The sequence below is a fragment of the Saccopteryx bilineata genome, chromosome 3, assembly GCF_036850765.1.
Source record: "Saccopteryx bilineata isolate mSacBil1 chromosome 3, mSacBil1_pri_phased_curated, whole genome shotgun sequence".
Lineage (NCBI taxonomy): Eukaryota > Metazoa > Chordata > Mammalia > Chiroptera > Emballonuridae > Saccopteryx > Saccopteryx bilineata.
The window spans coordinates 219,565,785-219,577,042 of record NC_089492.1 but is presented as its reverse complement, the minus strand read 5'-3'; the positions used below and the strand labels follow the sequence as shown (position 1 = coordinate 219,577,042).

Sequence of the window (11,258 nt, the reverse complement as noted above, 5' to 3'; positions counted from 1 at the left end):
AAAGCAAGTGTTCCAAGTGCTTAAGGAGGCCCTAGTGACTGCCCCAGCTTTGGCCCTGCTGGATCTGGCCAAACCCTTTCAGCTATTTATAGAAGAAAGGGGAGGGGTAGCTCTAGGGGTACTGAGCCAGGAGCTCAGGCCATGGAAGAGGCCTGTCACCTATCTGTCCAAGAAACTTGACCCTGTAGCTTTGGGATGGCCAGCATGTCTGAGGGCACTTGCTGCTACCTCAATACTAGTCAAGGAGGCTAGTAAGTTGACTTTAGGGCAGGACATCCAAGTAATTGGGGAACACTATGTAGAGCAAGTGCTGCGAGCAACTCCTGAGAGGTGGCTATCTAATGTGTGGCTAACGCAGTATCAGGCTCAGCTGCTGAACCCTCCATCTGTTCAGTTCCTCAAAACTGCGGCCCTGAACCCAGCAACCCTGTTGCTAATGCCGGACTCCACTTTGGTTCACAGTTGCAAGCAAATCCTTGACACAGTGACTGGCTCCCGCCTGGACTTAAGGGATTGGGCCTACGAAAAGGCAGACATTACCCTCTTTACTGACGGGAGCAGTTTTATCAAGAATGGACAGCAGTATGCAGGGGCAGCAGTGACCACGGGAAATAAGGTCCTACGGCAGAAAGCGCTGCCCGCAGGGACATCTGCACAGAGGGCAGAGCTGATAGGACTAACCAGGGCCTTACAGATAGCAGAGGGAAAAGTTGCCAACATCTATACTGACAGCCGTTATGCATTTGCCACCGCCCATGTTCACAGGATCATATATAAGGAGAGAGGCCTCCTGACAGCAGGGGGAAAGGACAATAAGAACCGCAGTGAAATTCTTGCCCTCCTCGACGCCATTTGGCTACCTACCAAAGTTACCATCATCCACTGCAAAGGAACCAGAAGGGGGATTCTCCTATTATAAAAGGTAACAACCTAGCAGACTCAGCTGCAAGAGAAGCAGCCACTGGGCCACAAGAAAGCCTTCTGCCATTGCTGCCTAAGCCAACACTACCTCCGGATCCTCGATATTCCCCAGAAGAAGAGCAGGAAGGAATACAGTTAAAGGGGAAGAAAAATCAGCAGGGATGGATAAAGCTTCCTGATTCCCAGCTCTATTTACCCCAGGGAATAGTAAGGGAAATAGTGAGAGATATTCATACTAGCACTCACCTAGGGCAGAATAAGCTAGAACAACTTGTCAAGAAATATTATTCTGGGCCCAACATCAGGGATATTGTCCACTCCATTGTCTCTAGATGCAGCATCTGTGCCAGGGTCAATGCCCAGAATAAGAAGTTGCCTCCCTTTGTGAGGTATCGGAGGAAAGCTCCTGGAGAGTTATGGGAAGTAGATTTCACAGAGATGACCCTTGGGAAGTCCGGTTATAAGTATCTATTAGTATTAGTAGACACCTTCTCAGGATGGGTGGAAGCATTCCCCATGTGAGGAGAGGCTGCTTCCACAGTTTGCAAAGTCTTATTAAGGGAAATCATACCTAGATATGGCATTCCCCTAGCTCTAGGATCAGACAATGGACCTGCATTTATCTCTAGGATATCTCAAGAACTAGCTACTAAGCTAGGTATCAATTGGAAATTGCATTGCATTTATGGGCCCCAAAGTTCAGGACAGGTAGAAAGGATGAACAGGACTCTAAAAGAGACTATAATTAAACTAAGAGAGGAGACCAGTGAAAACTGGGTTGAGCTACTCCCTTTTGCCCTCTTTAGAACCAGATGTACCCCTTATCTTAAGAAATGGGCCCCTTATGAAATCGTGTTTGGGCAACCCGTACCCCTTGTGCCTCGATTAACCAGAGAGGAACTAGAAGTTTCTAACCATAACTTCCTCAAGTCCTTGCAGGCTCTGCAACATATCAGGAGCGAGGTACGAGCCCTCCAGAGGTCAGCCCAATCGGACGAGAAACATAACTCCCGACTACCGGAGTCACCGGAGCCTGGACAGTGGGTATGGATTCTTTACCACAGATGGGGCAACCTTGAGACACAATGGAATGGACCATTCCAGGTGATCCTGAGCACACCTACAGCTGTTAAGGTAGCTGAAAAGCCCTACTGGATCCACCTCTCCCACATAAAGCCGGCCCATCCACCAGACGAAGGACCTCAGAGATGGCAAGTCAAACGGACCCCTAGAGAGCCTCTAAGGCTCACCTTCTCCTCTACTCGGGACTAATAGCATTCTATTGTTTGCCCAGTAGCAGACTAGAGCAGTAAGAATGGGTATTAGTTAGAACAGCTGATGGAACTATAATTGCTAACAATTATACCTGGAAAAAAACATCTTCAGTAACCCTAGAGACTGACCTCACAAAATTCTTTGATGATAATTTCTGTGATACCCCAGCCTTTTCTGGGATGTCTTGGGATCTCACCCGGTGTGATGTAGCTCAAAAGAACAAAAACCTTTTTTACACCGGCCTCTATGGGTGTTTAGAGCCAGAGCCAGGTAAATGAGGCACTTGTGGGTCTCACTCAGATTATTATTGTAGACAGTGGGGTTGCAAATCTTTAGTCAGCAAAGGGGGATGGACCCCTTGGGGAGGCAAAGACCCTCATATTGACTTAATTCAAAAAGGACCAGAGCCTACCTCAGGGCGGGACCCACATTGTGCTCTAAACGCATGCAACCCCACTAAAATAAGAGTCCTGAAACCAGAAGATCCTGATTGGGTTAAGGGCCGAACCTGGGGAATTAGACTCTATGTAACTGGACATGACCCAGGGACCTTCTTCACTATCAGAAAACTTCCTACTAAGAACAGACCCCTCCTTTGAGGAGCAGAAAGCGGGCTGCCACTCAGGCCACCTAGTCCCCTCCCCCCCCCCCCCCGTCAGCCTCCCCGCAGTGCCTAAGCTCCCGGACAGTAAGACAGGCCCAGACCAGAGTGGAGCTACTATGACTCCTACTGCAGACTCTTCCCCAGTCAAGCCAGAAGAGCAGGACCATAAATTGCCTTTTTATACTCCCAGCCCATTACTAGAAAGACCACACCACCAAGAGATTTATGCCCTAGATTTATTAGATAAGGTATTTCCCTTCTTTAACAGTACACAGCCTAGAGTTACAGAGTCTTGCTGGCTATGCCTTAGTCCCAGACCCCTTTCTATGTAGGGCTGGGGGCCAACACCTCGAGAGAAGGGGAACTGGCTCCTACTACAGTAACCCTTACAAGGGACTGGAACCAGGATCAGATAAAAGATTGTTTCTCTAAAGGATCTCTCACTTTAGCAGAGTTCCATGGAGCGGAACCTGCTACTTTCTGGCAAATTTCACCTTAAGTAACTCCAATTATAGTGACTATTGTCTTAACCAAGAAACCCTACCTGCCACCCTAGAGGGCCCAAAAGTAACAAAGGCTCCTGAAGGACTATGGTTTGTGTGCACTCAAGGTATATTCAAGTGTATAGTCCCTACTCATCCTGAACTTTGTGTAAGTGCTTATATCATCCCACAGGTATATCTATATGGAGGAAACCCCGAATTCCTCGTTGCTTCCCCAAGGCGGGTGAAGCAGGCTCCACTCCTTATCCCTATCATAGCTACTATAGGAATCGTAGGTTCTGCCGCTGTAGGGGCGACATCACTCATTCAAGGGGAAGCCAACCTTAGACAGCAATCTAAAACCTTCTCAAAGGATATCTCACTCCTCCAAGATCAGGTAATATATTTAGAGCACCAAGTAGACTCCCTTGCTGAAGTAGTTTTACAGAATAGGAGAGGACTAGACCTCCTCTTCCTCCGGCAAGGTGGGTTATGTGCTGCATTAAGGGAGGAGTGTTGATTTTATGCTAACCACTCTGGAGTAATTAGAGATAATATCAAGACACTCACCAACAGATTAAAAATTAGAGATACGGAAGAAGAAAGCTCTAGTTGGTATGTCTCCATGTTTAAGACCTCTCCTTGGTTAACTACTCTTATATCTGCAATCGCTGGACCCCTCCTATTGCTTTTATTAGCCCTTACCTTTGGACCAATAATCCTAACAAGATCCTTGCCTTCATAAAAGAAAGAATAGAAGTAGTGAAGTTAATGGTTCTGTGCCAGCCTTATACCATTCTCCCCACTGATGAAGAATCAAGGGTTTGATTTATGCCCAAAAGAGATGGGGGAATGTTAGGTTCAAGGAAGTGTGCTGTGGCTGCCAGAGTCTAACTCTTAGAAAAACAGGAACAGGGAAGTGCTGACAAGGTCCCTGTGAGGCCAAGAACAAAGAGTTCAGCACAAAGTTGGGCGAACATCCTGCATCCTATGAGTCAGAGACCCTTATCAGAAGTTTATGTTTGAAATTCTCCACTGAGCTATACCCTTCCCCTGTTGCTATGCTGCGCGCGACCTCCCTAGCGAATAGCTAACTGCCACATCTGCTTCTGTATAATGCTTGCTCACTTAGGATATATAAGGACCTAGTTGTAAGTGCCAGGCATGACTCTCGTTTGCAGCCCCTTGTGGGTACAGTGTCTCCGGACACCTTGAGAGTTCGTCCCTGCGCAGGTTAAACTTGGCCAATAAAGTAAGATCTAAACCCCTGAAAGTCTCCGATGTTTGTTCTCGTGCTTGGTGGATGCAACACTCCCATTTATCTATAAGATGCACTTTAATTTTGGGGCCTGAAATTTTTTTAAAAAAGAATTACGTAACATTATTAAACTCAAGTTTTATTCATCACAAAATTCGTACAACTCCTCATCACTGTCAAATGCAAATTTAAAAAATCTACCACCACTGTATAAGATGCAGCCAGTTTTTAGAGCCCAAATTTTTCAAAAACGGGTGCATCTTATACATGGGGTAGATTATAGAAATCTTGAAAGTAGCTCTGATGCAGATGATTTTATAAAGAGAACACCTGGAATTATTTTGAAACTAAAGATGTAATACCTATACTTAAGTTAAAAATCGAAATGTCACTTTTAAGGGATAACGGAAAAGTGGATCTAGCTTTAAATAAAACTCAGAATAAAAAGGCATTTGCTGTAATGACCTAATGCTTTAGAAAATTAGTTACTGAGAGGTTACTAGAGAAAAAGTGAATTTATTTTCTTCCATTTATATAGGTTTAAAATAATTTTCATTTTATCAAGTCAATTCTTTTCATAAAGACATGTGATAAGAAATTCTAGTAATATAGTTAAAACACTTAAAATCCTGGTTATTTTAATGAACAATAGTTTGACCATGAATGGAGGTAAAAATAACTATTCTAAGTTACTGAAAAGCATGTTAGATTACTGTAATAAAATCATAATAAGAAATTTATATTGTTGTAGACAAGTACCACAAAATTCAAACAAATCTTTTTACTATTAAAAAATACTTTCAGTTTTGAATATACAAGTATTTATAGTCCAAGATAGTTCCTGATTAATACACCAATTTCTATAGTTTTAGAGGTGTATTTTTTTAAATTTCCATGAGAAATCGAAGAATTTATTGGAAGCTCTTTTCGGGTTTTTTATTTTTATGTTTTAATTACAGCTTACATAAAATATTATATTAGTTTCAAGTATAGAATATAGTGCTTAGACATTTACATAACTCACAAAGTGATCACTCCAATAAGTCTAGTATCCATCTGATACCATACATAGTTATTATAATATTATTGACTATATCTTCTATGCTGTACTTTACATCCCCATGACTACATGTACAACTGGCAGTTTGTACCTCTTAATCCCTTTACCATTTTCACCCATCCTCCCAACTCTCCTAACCCCCAGGTCTGGCAACCATCAGTTTGTTCTTTGTATCTGCAATATGTTTGTTTTTATTTCTATTTTGTTTGTAGTTTATTTTGTTAATTATATTTCACATATAAGTGAAATCAAATGGCATTTGTCTTTCTTTGTCTGATTTAATTACTACATATAATACTCTCTAGGTCCATTCATATTGTTGCAAATTATAAGATTACATTCTTTGTCATACCAATTAATATTTTGTTTTATATATGTACCACTCTTTTTTCCATTTGCCTGTTGATGGACACTTTAGAGTGCTTCCATATCTTGGCTATTCTATATTATGCTGCAATAAACATAGGGGTGCATTTATCTTTTTTTTTTTTTTTTTTTTTTTTTACCACTCAGACTGCGTTCTCTCCCTCTTACTCTCCCAAAGGAAGAGAAGAACGATCATCAATGGCAAAAGGCAGTTGCACAAACAACACCAAGAGCCGGCTTCACGCTCAGGAGAGAACACTGCAACTCCTCCTCGTGGTTTCGGGTACTCTACACGATCAGAGAAACTTCTCTAGTAACAAACTATAGAAATGATCCCTGAAAGTATAGTCTTGCATTTATCTTTCAAATTAGTGTTTTGAGTTTCTTCAGATAAATATCCAGCAATAAAAGTGCTGAGTCATATGGTGGCTCTCTTATTATTATTTTTATTTCTTGGAGAAATTTCCATATTGTTTCCTATGATGTCTATACAAATTTGCAATCACTTCAACAGTATAAAACAGTTTCCTTTTTTTCAAATCCTCACAAACACTTGTTGATTTATTAATGATAGCTATTCTGACAGGTATAATGTTATATCTCCTTGTGATTTTAATTTGCATTTCTCTGATTATTAGAGAGGTTGAGCATCATTTCATATTTCTATTAAACATCTCTATGTCGGTTTTGGAGAAATGTCTATTCAGGTCTTTTGACCAGTTTTTATTTGAATTACTTGCTGTTTTCTTTTTTTTTTATGTTTAGTTATTTGAGCTTTTTAAACATTTTGAATATTAACCTCTTATCAATGTATTATTGATGAATATATTCACCTATTTCATTGTCTTTTCATTTTGTTTATGGTTTTCTTCACTGTGCAAAACATTTTAGTTTGATGTGGTCCCATTTGTTTGATTTCTTTTGATTTCTTTACTTAAAGAAGCATATCCAAAAATATTTACTGAGTGATGTCAAAAAGTTTACTTCCTATTTTTTCTTAAAAGTTCTATGGTTTTGGGTCTTACATAAGTCTTTAATTCATTTCGCATTTATACTTTTATATGGTTTAAGAAAGTGATCCACTTTCACTTTTTTGCATGTATCTGTCCAGGTTTTTCAACAGCATTTATTGAACCTTTTACTTAATGTTTTTGCTCCTTTATGCTTCAGAAAAATTTAAAGTGTAATCATGTCCGTTATTCAATTTAAACTCTCATAGAGACCCAGAATGTTCAATTAGAACATCAGCTTTTATCAATCAGTTGTCTAATAATTACCACACATTGTGTACCATGTCCTGTTCACTTCCACAACTTTCGCTCAGTTGATTCAAGTACTTGGAAATGCCCCTTTTAACAGAAAAAAAGCTTTGATGTGCTTTGCAGGAAAACATAAGCTGAAGTGCCGCTGTTCTAAAAGGAAAGAGTAACACTTTGAAGTAATGACCTGGATAATTAATGCTGAATTCCAGTAGAAATTCTATTCCTGCTGAAGTACTTATGACATCCACATTAATACTAAATGAGTCCATCAGAATTAATGTCCTTGCAATAAATACCAAAGGAGTTAAAAATGATTAGGCTATTATTGTAAAATTTACACTGAAAGACACAAAAGACCAAGGCTTAAAAGAAAAGGGTAGTGATTTGTTTCAGAGATTGGAGCTAGTGAAATCTGTATTTGCTAAATATATTTAAAAAATATAAAAATACATAGATGTTTTTTTCATAATTCAGTCTATTTTTAAATATGCATTTAAACATCTAAAAATTATAATGTCTAAATTCTATGAAAACTTGTAATAATACCTTATATCTTCTTTATCAGCCTTTCACCTTATATTGTAAATGTCATATAGATATACAAAATATATTGAAACAGATTTTTCTTATATTGTGTTTTTTATAATTTTTTGGTGTTTTTTTTTTTTTTTTTTTTTTTACAGAGACAGAGAGAGAGTCAGAGAGAGGGATAGATAGGGCCAGACAGACAGGAATGGAGAGAGATGAGAAGCATCAATCATCAGGTTTTTGTTGTAACACCTTTGTTGTCTATTGATTGCTTTTTCATATGTGCCTTGACTGTGGGGCTACAGTTGACCAAGTAACCCCTTGCTCAAGCTGATAAACTTTTTTGCTCAAACCAAATGAGCCCACACTCAAGCTGGTGACCTCAGGGTCTCAAACCTGGGTCGTCCGCATCCCAGTACGATCCTCTATCAACTGCGCCACCACCTGGTCAGCAGATTTTCCTTATAAATAGCATGAAGGGGCCCTGGCTGGTTGGCTCAGTGGTAGAGCGTTGGCATGGCGTGCAGAAGTCCCGGGTTCGATTCCTGGCCAGGGCACACAGGAGAAGTGCCCATCTGCTTCTCCACCCCTCCCCCTCTCCTTCCTCTCTGTCTCTCTCTTCCCCTTCCGCAGCCGAGGCTCCATTGGAGTAAAAGATGGCTCAGGCACTGGGGATGGCTCCTTGGCCTCTGCCCCAGGTGCTAGAGTGGCTCTGGTCACAACAGAGCGATGCCCTGGATGGGCAGAGCATCGCCCCTGGTGGGCATGCCGGGTGGATCCCAGTCGGGCACATGCGGGAGTCTGTCTGACTGTCTTCCCCGTTTCCAGCTTCAGAAAAATACAAAAAAAAAAAAAAAAAAAAAAGCATGAAGGTTTTGTTCTAAAAACAATGGTGCTGTGGTCATCTTAATTTATGTTCTAAATAATAATCTAAATATGAAAAGCTTAAAATGATTGCAGAGTGCTTTCATCTAGTCATTAGTAAACTATTTCACAGCCTAAGATCTCATAGTTTCCTAAAGAGTCAGCCACACCAGGAAGTGAGATGGGAAAGAGCCTTGACTGTCCCTCTTACAGCACCTACTATAAGCAGAGCAGCTCCATTGTTCTGTTTTAACTTTTACAGTTCTTTAGAGTGTACAGGTATTGTGTTGTAAAATTGTACACTTAAGGCCTGTATAATTTTGTTAACCAGTGTCATCCTGATAAATTCAATAAAAAGGAAAAATATTTTAAATAACTTTTACAGTTCTATGTAAGCTTTTATTGGGAAAAAGTCTTTGCTTGAATTCAAATTTTTGAATGAGTTTGGAGATCATTTTTCTAATCAAAATTTCTGAAGCAAATTACTTGTTAAATAAACAGAGGTTTGCATGACTTTGTTTTGTTTTTTAGTGATGATTAAACTGTAGCATTCAAAGATGTTCAAGCTACAGAGACGTCTTGTCAATGCTTATGTAAATCACTTCACTATTGCTAGTGAACTTCCTGAAATACAGCCATGATAATATCACTACTTTGCCTCTAAGCCTTCCATTGCTTCCTGTGCATATAACATAAATTCAAACTTCCAAAAAGACATCTTTCATCTTTGATCACACCCAACTAAAAAAAACTGCAGTGGGTTTTGAATACATATGATGTTAACAACATACTGTACTGATTTATATTTCTATATTTTGGACATTTTATTTAGAATATCTTTCACTTTGACCATAATTTTAGATATTACACAAAAGACAAACATTTATGAGTGATTTCTGCAATTACACTGAATATAATTAAAAATGCCCTTCTTTTCCCTTACTGGTATAGATTGTATATATTTCAACTCATACTACTCACAGATTTCAACATGCATATTTCTATAGAATCACATTCTATAACAGTTACCAGTTTGCATGTTTGCTCTACATATTAGGTACTGTACTCAGGTTCTGAGCCTTATTTGCCTTCTCGTTCTTCAGCCACTGCTTTTTCTTTCTTTTTCTTTTCTTTTTTTTTTTTTTTGTATTTTTCTGAAGCTGGAAATGGGGAGGCAGACAGACTCCCGCATGCGCCTGACCAGGACCCACCCAGCACACCCACCAGGGGGCGATGCTCTGCCCATCTGGGGCGTCGCTTTGTCGCGACCAGAGCCACTCTAGCGCCTGGGGCAGAGGCCAAGGAGTCATTCCCAGCGCCTGAGCCATCTTTTACTCCAATGGAGCCTCGGCTGCGGGAGGGGAAGAGAGAGACAGAGAGGAAGGAGAGGGGGAGGGGTGGAGAAGCAGATGGGCGCCTCTCCTGTGTGCCCTGGCCGGGAATCGAACCCGGGACTTCTGCACGCCAGGCCGACGCTCTACCACTGAGCCAACTGGCCAGGGCCCAGCCACTGCTTTTTATAGAGAACCTTTGAAAAAATTACCCATAGTTTCACACTAAAATTGTAGAATTATGGGCATACTACTCTAACAACTAAAACTTTATGAATCAAAGAATAACAACATTTACACTATAAATCTGATTTTTAACAAATTAGGCAGGTGATAGTTCTACCAACCAAAGTTAAAGAATGACTGTCTATTGCCTCTAAGAGTATCTGGGATATAATAGTGTTTAATTAGAGAAAATATGTTGATTCAATTAATAAAATCAACTTCTGCAATTGGTCTTAGAAGATTCATTCTGAGTGCCAAATGAACTTAATCTTTGTGAAACTAAATTTCATATGAGTAGCTGTAGATAAAAAGACATTAACTTGATGAATAATATATAACATACTCTGCTATAACTGTTAAGTAACTCACTTCCCCCAAGCACACAACTATTGTATTACATAATAGAGTTTACGAAGTTTCTAAAAATAAAAGTTACAATTTTTATACTAATTTTATGATGGTACCAATTTTTTTCAAAATTAAGCCAATAATTTGATTTTTTCTTTGTATGCAAAAACAACAATGGGTAGATTGAGTGTTCTAAGATAATGACGTAAGATACTAAACCAACTCCTATTACAGATACACTGAATTTACAGCTACGTATTGAAAAATTCTCATTGAGGAAAACCTGAAAACTGGCTGAACAACTCTTTAACATCAGCAGATGAGGAAAGTGCCATATTGAGGTATTTAGGAAGGGATGAGATGTGGTTTTGCCATAAACTCCAACCCCAGCGCAGTGACCCACAATCAGTAGGAAACTCACAAATCTGGACCTTCTCCCTGAGAAGCAACAAAAGATTTAAACCCCACATCAGCAACTGTCCACAAGACCAAAGGACTATAGTGAACTGAGAGTCTGCTTTTAAAGTGTTTGCCATCTGAAATACAGAATAATATCAAAGTTAATTGTAATTGAAAGAATTAAAAAAAAATAAATGAATGAATAAAGGGCTTGCTTGCAGTCTTACTTTCCCCAGAATCCAGTGCAGAAGCAGCCATTGGAAAAGCACCCAGACTAGACATAAAAGAGAATCATTTGCTAATCTTAAAGTGTCAGCCAGCAGAGCAGGGACCTG

The 11,258-nt window shown here is 39.9% G+C and overlaps 1 non-coding gene across 1 annotated transcript; it reads right to left on the bottom strand.

Annotated features, from left to right (window-relative positions):
* Positions 1 to 6,104: 6,104 nt before the first annotated feature.
* LOC136332552 (small nucleolar RNA U3) lies at positions 6,105 to 6,318 on the bottom strand. The gene has a single exon (XR_010730767.1). It is a non-coding gene; the product is annotated as a small nucleolar RNA U3 (small nucleolar RNA).
* Positions 6,319 to 11,258: the final 4,940 nt, after the last annotated feature.